Raw genomic sequence first — 8,368 nt, 5'->3', positions numbered from 1 at the left:
GTGCAGAGCTAGACGGCCGTTCCTTACCTCCCCTCGTAGTTGAGGGATAAATTTTAGTTCTTTGATCTTTCAAGTTCTTCATAGTGATCAGCAGATATAAATCCCAAGTGACTCAAAGAATAAAGCTATGCTCCCCAGCAACGGCGCCAGAAATTAGTCTTGATAACCCACAAGTGTAGGGGATCGCAACAGCTTTCGAGGGTAGAGTATTCAACCCAAATTTATTGATTCGACACAAGGGGAGCCAAAGAATATTCTTAAGTATTAGCAGTTGAGTTGTCAATTCAACCACACCTGGATAACTTAGTATCTGCGGTAGAGTATTTAGTAGCAAAGTAGTATGATAGTAACGGGTAACGGTGGCAAAAGTAAAGATAGCAGTATTGTAGTGATTGTAACAGTAGCAATAGTAAAGTAAATAAGCGAAGCACAATATATGAAAAGCTCGTAGGCATTGGATCAGTGATGGATAATTATGTCGGATGCGATTCCTCTTGTAATAGCTATAACATAGGATGACATAGAACTAGCTCCAATTCATCAATGTAATGTAGGCATGTATTCCGAATATAGTCATACGTGCTTATGAAAAAGAACTTGCATGACATCTTTTGTCCTACCCTCCCGTGGCAGCCGGGTCCTAGTGGAAACTAAGGGATATTAAGGCCTCCTTTTATTACCGGACCAAAGCATTAACACATAGTGAATACATGAACTCCTCAAACTACGGTCATCACCGAGAAGTATCCCGATTATTTTCACTCCGGGGTTCTCGGATCATAACACATTATAGGTGACTATAGACTTGCAAGATAGGATCAAGAACTCACATATATTCATGAAAACATAATCGGTTCAGATCTGAAATCATGGCACTCGGGCCCTAGTGACAAGCATTAAGCATAGCAAAGTCATAGCAACATCAATCTTAGAACATAGTGGATACTAGGGATCAAACCCTAACAAAACTAACTTGATTAAATGGTAAATCTCATCCAACCCATCACCGTCCAGCAAGCCTACGATGGAATTACTCACGCACGGCTGTGAGCATCATGAAATTGGTGATGGAGGATGGTTGATGATGACGATGGCGACGAATCCCCCTCTTCGGAGCCCCGAACGGACTCCAGATTAGCCCTCCCAAGAGGTTTTAGGGCTTGGCGGCGGCTCTGTGTCGTAAAACGCGATGAAACTTCCTCTCTGATTTTTTTTCTCCGCAAAACAGAATATATGGAGTTGGAGTTGAGGTCGGTGGAGCAGCAGGGGGCCCACGAGACAGGGGGCGCGCCCAGGGGGAGGGGGCGCGCCCCCCACCTTCGTGGACAGGGCATGGGCCCCCTGGCCTTCATCTTTTGCCAGTATTTTTTATATTTTCCAAAACTTATCTCCTTGGATTTTCAAGTCATTCCGAGAACTTTTGTTTCTGCACAAAAATAACACCATAGCAGTTCTGCTGAAAACAGCATCAGTCAGGGTTAGTTTCATTCAAATCACGCAAGTTAGAGTCCAAAACAAGGGCAAAAGTGTTTGGAAAAGTAGATACGTTGGAGACGTATCACCGCGCCGCTGGCGCTGCCCGCTCAATCGCTGGCTCCCGCTTGACTATTTTTTCCCTTCATTCCAAAAGCTGCTACAGTATAGGATGTTTTCCAAAAAAGTTCATCGAGTTTGAGAAAAGGTTCATCGAGTTTGCAAAAAAGTTCATCAAGTTTCAAAAAAGGTCAATGAGTTCGAAAAAAATTCATCAAATTTGAGAAAAAGTTCACCAAATCTGAAATATAAAGCTCATCAATTTTGCATCAAACCCAGGAAGAAAGAAAAAGAAAAAGGAAAGAAGAAAAACAGAAAATGGAGAAAGGAAAAATGGAAAGAGAAAAGACAAGGAAGAAAAGAACAAGAAATATGCATGTAATCACATTAGGCTTGCTGGCGTGGCGGTTAGTGTTGTGTACGGTAAACTAGGAGGTCTTCGAATCCTGGTTCACCCAATTTTCTTTTGCTTCACGTTTTCAAAAATTGAAATAAGGTAAAAGGGTCGACCCATATAGAAACAATGAGAGATCGGGGGGTGTGCGCCCTGTACGAACTGGCATATATACGGCGCTTAAGGCGCCGAATAGGATTTGGCCTAAACCTCTTCATGTTGGCCCGTTTCTCGGCCGAGATAAGCTGCGCCCTAAAACCCTCGCCGCCTTCCTTCTTCTTTCCCCTTGCACGACACCTCCTTTCCTATATTCCCCTTGAACGACATTGATAACCCGCAAGTATACGGAATAATTGTAGCCTCTTTCGATAAGTAAGAGTGTCGAACCCAACGAGGAGCTAAAGGTAGAACAAATATTCTCTTAAGTCCTATCTGCCACTGATACGACTCTATGCATGCTTAGTGTTTGCTTTACCTAGAACAAGTATGAAACTAGAAGTACTTTGTAGGTGTGATAGGATAGGTTTGCAAGATAATAAAGAACCCGTAAATATAAACTAGGGGCTGTTTAGATAAAGAAGCAATAAAGTAAATATAGTGAGTGTGGAAAAATGGTGGTAGGAGTTGTGAAATTGTCCCTAAGCAATTGACTACGTTACTAGACCGGTAATCACTATTGCATATCTATTTGAGGGAGAGGCATAATCTAACATAATTTCTCTTCTTGGATCATATGCACTTATGATTGGAACTCTAGCAAGCATCCGCAACTACTAAAGATCATTAAGGTAAAACCCAACCATAGCATTAAAGTATCAAGCCCCCTTTATCCCATATGCAAACAACCTACTTACTCGGGTATGTGCTTCTGTCACTCACGCCACCCACCATAAGCAAATCATGAACATATTGCAAACCCTACAGCGGGGATCCCTCACGCTTGCGTGACATGAAAAGCACTATAGGACAGCACCAATAATAAAACATGCAACTCAAACCAATCATAGCAATTCATCAATCACCGATAGGACAACGAAAATCTACTCAGACATCATAGGATGGCAACACATCATTGGATAATAATATGAAGCATAAAGCACCATGTTCAAGTAGAGGGTACAGAGGGTTGCGGGAGAGTGGACCGCTGAATATAGAAGGGAGAAGGTGATGGAAATGTTGGTGAAGATGGCGGAGGTGTTGGTGTAGATCATGGTGATGATGATGGCCCCCGACGGCGTTTCGGCGCAACCAGAAGCAAGGGGGAGAGAGCCCCCCTTCTTCTTCTTCTTCCTTGACCTCCTCCCTAGATGGGATAAGGGTTTCCCCTCTGGTCCTTGGCTCCCATGGCGTCGGAGGGGCGAGAGCCCCTCCGAGATTGGATCTATCTCTCTGTCTCTCTTTGTTTCCGCGTTCTCTGATTCTGCCCCTTCACCGTTTCTTTTATATCTGGAGATCCGTAACTCCGATTGGGGTGAATATTTTGCCCAGATCTTTCTCATAAAATTAGCTTTCTTGCGGCAAAAGAAGAGCATCAACTGCCTTACGGGGGGCCCAGGAGAGTCCAGGGCACGCCTGCCTCCCTGGGGCGCGCCCCCTGTCTCGTGGCCCCCTCGGGCACCGTCTCGCGTTGATTTTACTTCCCAAAAATCATAAATACAAAATAATTGTGCGTCCGTTTTTATCCCGTTTGGACTCCGTTTGATATTGGGTTTCTGCGAAACATAAAACATGCAACAAATAGAAACTGGCACTGGGCACTGGATCAATATGTTAGTCCCAAAAAATAGTATAAAAAGTTGCCAAAAGTATATGAAAGTTGTAGATTATTGGCATGGAACAATCAAAAATTATAGATACGACGGAGACGTATCAGCATCCCCAAGCTTAATTCCTGCTCGTCCTCGAGTAGGTAAATGATAAAAAGTAATAATTTTTGATGTGGAATGCTACCTAGCATAATCTTGATCATATATCTAATCATGGCATGAATATTAAGACACGAGTGATTCAAAGCAATAGTCTATCATTTGACATAAGAACAATAATATTTCGAGCGTACTAATAAAGCAATCATGTCTTTTCAAAACAACAAGGCCAAAGCAAGCTTATCCCTACAAAATCATATAGTTTGGCCATGTTTCATTTTCGTCACACAAAATGCTCCCATAATGCACAACCCCGATGACAAGCCGAGCAATTGGTTCATACTTTTTAACGCGCTTCAGCATTTTCAACCCTCACGCAATACATGAGCGCAAGCCATGGATATAGCACTATAGGTGGAATAGAATATGATGGTGGGGGTTTATGTGGAGAAGACAAAAAAGGGAGAAAGTCTCACATCGACGCGACTAATCAACGGGCTATGGAGATGCCCATCAATTGACGTCAATGCGAGGAGTAGGGATTGCCACGCAACGGATGCACTAGAGCTATAAGTGTATGAAAGCTCAAACTGAAAAGTAAGTGGGTGTGCATCCAACTTGCTTGCTCATGAAGACCTAGGGCATTTGAGGAAGCTCATCGTTGGAATATACAAGCCAAGTTCTATAATGAAAAATTCCCACTAGTATATAAAAGTGACAACATAAGAGACTCTCTATATGAAGAACATGGTGCTACTTTGAAGCACAAGTGTGGTAAAAGGATAGTAACATTGCCCCTTTTTTCTCTTTTTTCTTTTTTTTTCTTTTTTTTCTTTTGCGGGCTTCTTTGGCCCTCTTTTTTTATTTAGGCTTCTTTGGCCTATCCTTTTTATGGGGCAATGCTCTATAATGATGATCATCACACTTTTATTTACTTACAACTCGATACTGGAACAAAGATATGACTCTATATGAATGCTTCCGACGGTGTACCGTGATGTGCAGTGATCTAGCATAGCAATGACATCAAAAAACGGACAATCCATGAAAACATCATGCTAGCTATCTTACGATCATGCAAAGCAATATGACAATAAATTCTCAAGTCATGTATATGATGATGATGGAAGTTGCATGGCAATATATCTCGGAATGGCTATGGAAATGCCATGATAGGTAGGTATGGTGGCTGTTTTGAGGAAGATATAAGGAGGTTTATGTGTGATAGAGCGTATCATATCACGGGGTTTGGATGCATCGGCGAAGTTTGCACCAATTCTCGAGGTGAGAAGGGCAATGCACGGTACCGAAGAGGCTAGCAATGATGGAAAGGTAAAAGTGCGTATAATCCATGGACTCACATTAGTCATAAAGAACTCATATACTTATTGCAAAAGTTTATTAGCCCTCAAAGAAAAGTACTACTATGCATGCCACTAGGGGGATAGATTGGTAGGAAAAGACCATCGCTCGTCCCCGACCTCCACTCATAAGGAAGACAATCAAAGAAGCACCCCATGCTTCAAATTTGTCACACAACGGTTACCATACGTGCATGCTACGGGACTCGCAAAACTCAACACAAGTATCTCTACAATCCACAGCCACCCACTAGCATGACTCTAATATCACCATCTTTATATCGCAAAACTATTGCAAGGAATCAAACATATCATATTCAGCGATCTACAAGTTTATGTAGGATTTTATGACTAACCATGTGAATGACCAATTCCTGTCATCTCTCTAAATAGATATAAATGAAGCAAGAGAGTTTAATTCTTTCTACAAAAGATATGCCCATGCTCTAACAAATATAAATGAATCAAAAGAGCATAATACAAATGGCGGTTTTCTATGTGAAGAGAAACAGGCAATCCAAACTTCAAACGATATACGTGAAGCACATGAAGCATTCTATAAAGCCATACTCAAAATATTTAAATGAAGTGCAATGAGAATTCTATAAATCAACCAAGGACTATCTCATACCAGCATGGTGCATAAAAGAAAAGTGAAAACTAGATGCAAAAGACGCTCCAAGACTTGCACATAATGCATGAACGAAACGAATACAAAAACATACCGATACTTGTTGAAGAAAGAGGGGATGCCTTCCGGGGCATCCCCAAGCTTAGACGCTTGAGTCTCCTTGAATATTTACTTGGGGTGCCTCGGGCATCCCCAAGCTTGAGATCTTGCCTCTCTTCCTTTTCCTCATATCGAGACCTCCTCGATTAGACACTTCATCCACACAAAACTTCAACAGAAAACTCGGTAAGATCTATTAGTATAATAAAGAAAATCACTACTCTAAGTGTTGTATCAAACCAATTCATATTTTGTTTTTGCATTGTGTCTACTGAAATATAGCTTTTCTATGGCTTAATCCATTAATATAAATTGATAGTTTCATCAAAACAAGCAAACTATGCATCAAAAACAGAATCTGTCAAAAACAGAACAGTCTGTAGCAATCTGAACATTCACCATACTTATGGTACACCAAAAATTCTACCAACATTATGAAAAATAAAAAATTTCTAAGAAATACATTGCAAAAGGAATCAGAACCGTTTGGCATTCCAGTTAAAAATGTAAAATCGCGCACTACAGCCAAAGTTTCTGTCCTGCACCGTACAAACCAACAAGCATTGTAAACATCCTAAAGGCAAACCTTGGCAAATTATTTTTATAATACAATGGAATTATACAAGGGGATAATTATTTTTGATGAAAAATTTCTATAATCAAGATTCACAAAGTTTCCGTGAGCATGAACAAAGTTCAAGGCTAGCTCCCACTTCAACAATACTTGTCTTTCTCACTTTCACTTTCCTTTTTGAAAAGTTTATAGGTTCCCCTATTTATTTATTTTGTTTTTAGACTATATAAAAGCACTCAACAGAAATAAATGACTCTCTAAAACTTCTGGGTTGTCTCCCTGGCAGCGCTTTCTTTAAAGCCATTAAGCTAGGCATATAGTGCTCAAGTAATGAATCCACCCGGATCCCAAGGTATATCAAAGCCAATTTTAATTAACAATGATTTGTAATTTAGCAGTGAGCACAAAGTAACATATATCAAGCAATAACGAAGTCTAACTCTCTTCCTATGCATCGGCATGTCATAAAAGAACAACTCATGCACACCAAATAAAGGCCAATGCATAGTATAAGCAGTTTCTTGCAATTCTATCGTGTTGGAAACATAGAGGGGTGGAGATATAGTTCCTCTCTCATAATAATTGCAAGTAGGAGCAGCAAGCACATGCATATTATATCTATCAAAATCATCATGTGCAACGGTAAAATGCAACCCATTAACAAAATCCTTAATAAGCACAAACTTCTCCGATAGAGTGTGGTTTGGAGAATTCAAAAAGATAACATGACTATCATGTGTGGGTGCAATAGCAACAATTTCATGTTTAACATAAGGAACTATAGCAAGTTCATCTCCATAAGCATTATTCATATTGGCATCTTGGCCACAAGCATAGCAAGCATCATCAAAAGGGGATATTTCAAGAGAATCAACGGGATCATAACAATCATCATAGTAATCATCATAGCAATCATCCTTCGGTAAGCACGAAGGGAAATTAAACAATGTATGAGTTGAAGAGTTACTCTCATTAGAAGGTGGGCACGGGTAGCTAATCCGCTCTTCCTCCTTTTGTTCTTCGCTCTCCTCATCATCTTTTTCATCCAATGAACTCACAGTTTCATCAATTTCTTCCTCCACAACTTCCTGCAAAATATTAGTCTCTTCTTGGACAGCGGAGAATTTCTCAATATATAGTTTAGCATAGGCATTAGAAGCATAATTATCATAACAATATTCAAGTATGGCAAAATTTTCAGATTTGTAGAGAGTAGCATCATACTTTTCAATCAAAGAAGCAATTTCATAAGCACCCTTAAAAGCAACAAATTCTTCAATTTATTGAACATCATAGTAATTATAAACACCCTTAGCATACGAAGATACGATTCCATTATCAATAACCTCACATTGCTAGGGAAGGTGTTTCTTAGGGTTTTCAGAACAACAAGTAACATCATATAATTCACATAAAGTCCAAGCATAGTATTGCAAACGATGAATTTGATCGAGTAAAAGTTTCCCTTTTTTAGATATACGGTGTTGCACCTAACAAGCATGCTCATCTAAAGATTTGCCCTCAACTAAGCTAGTGGGTGTTTCAGCACAAGCACAAAGGGATCAAAGATGATCCAAGTAAAAAGCTTCAGGAGTGTGATAGATTTTGATTGGTTCTTCAACCATTGGTTCAATAGGTACAACTATTTTTTTTTTGGTATTTTGGTTTCCCACCCATAACTAAAGATAGAAAACAACTAAGAACAGCAAATAAAAATTACTTAGTGATAAAGCAAACAAGCACACACAGGAATATTCACCCCACGCTATGACTCCCTGGCAACGGCGCCAGAAAAAGGTCTTGATAACCCGCAAGTATACGGAATAATTGTAGCCTCTTTCGATAAGTAAGAGTGTCGAACCCAACAAGGAGCTAAAGGTAGAACAAATATTCTCTCAAGTCCTATCTGCC

Source organism: Triticum aestivum, chromosome 1B (assembly GCF_018294505.1).
Source record: "Triticum aestivum cultivar Chinese Spring chromosome 1B, IWGSC CS RefSeq v2.1, whole genome shotgun sequence".
NCBI classification, from domain to species: domain Eukaryota; kingdom Viridiplantae; phylum Streptophyta; class Magnoliopsida; order Poales; family Poaceae; genus Triticum; species Triticum aestivum.
Note: the sequence above shows the minus strand (reverse complement) of the source record.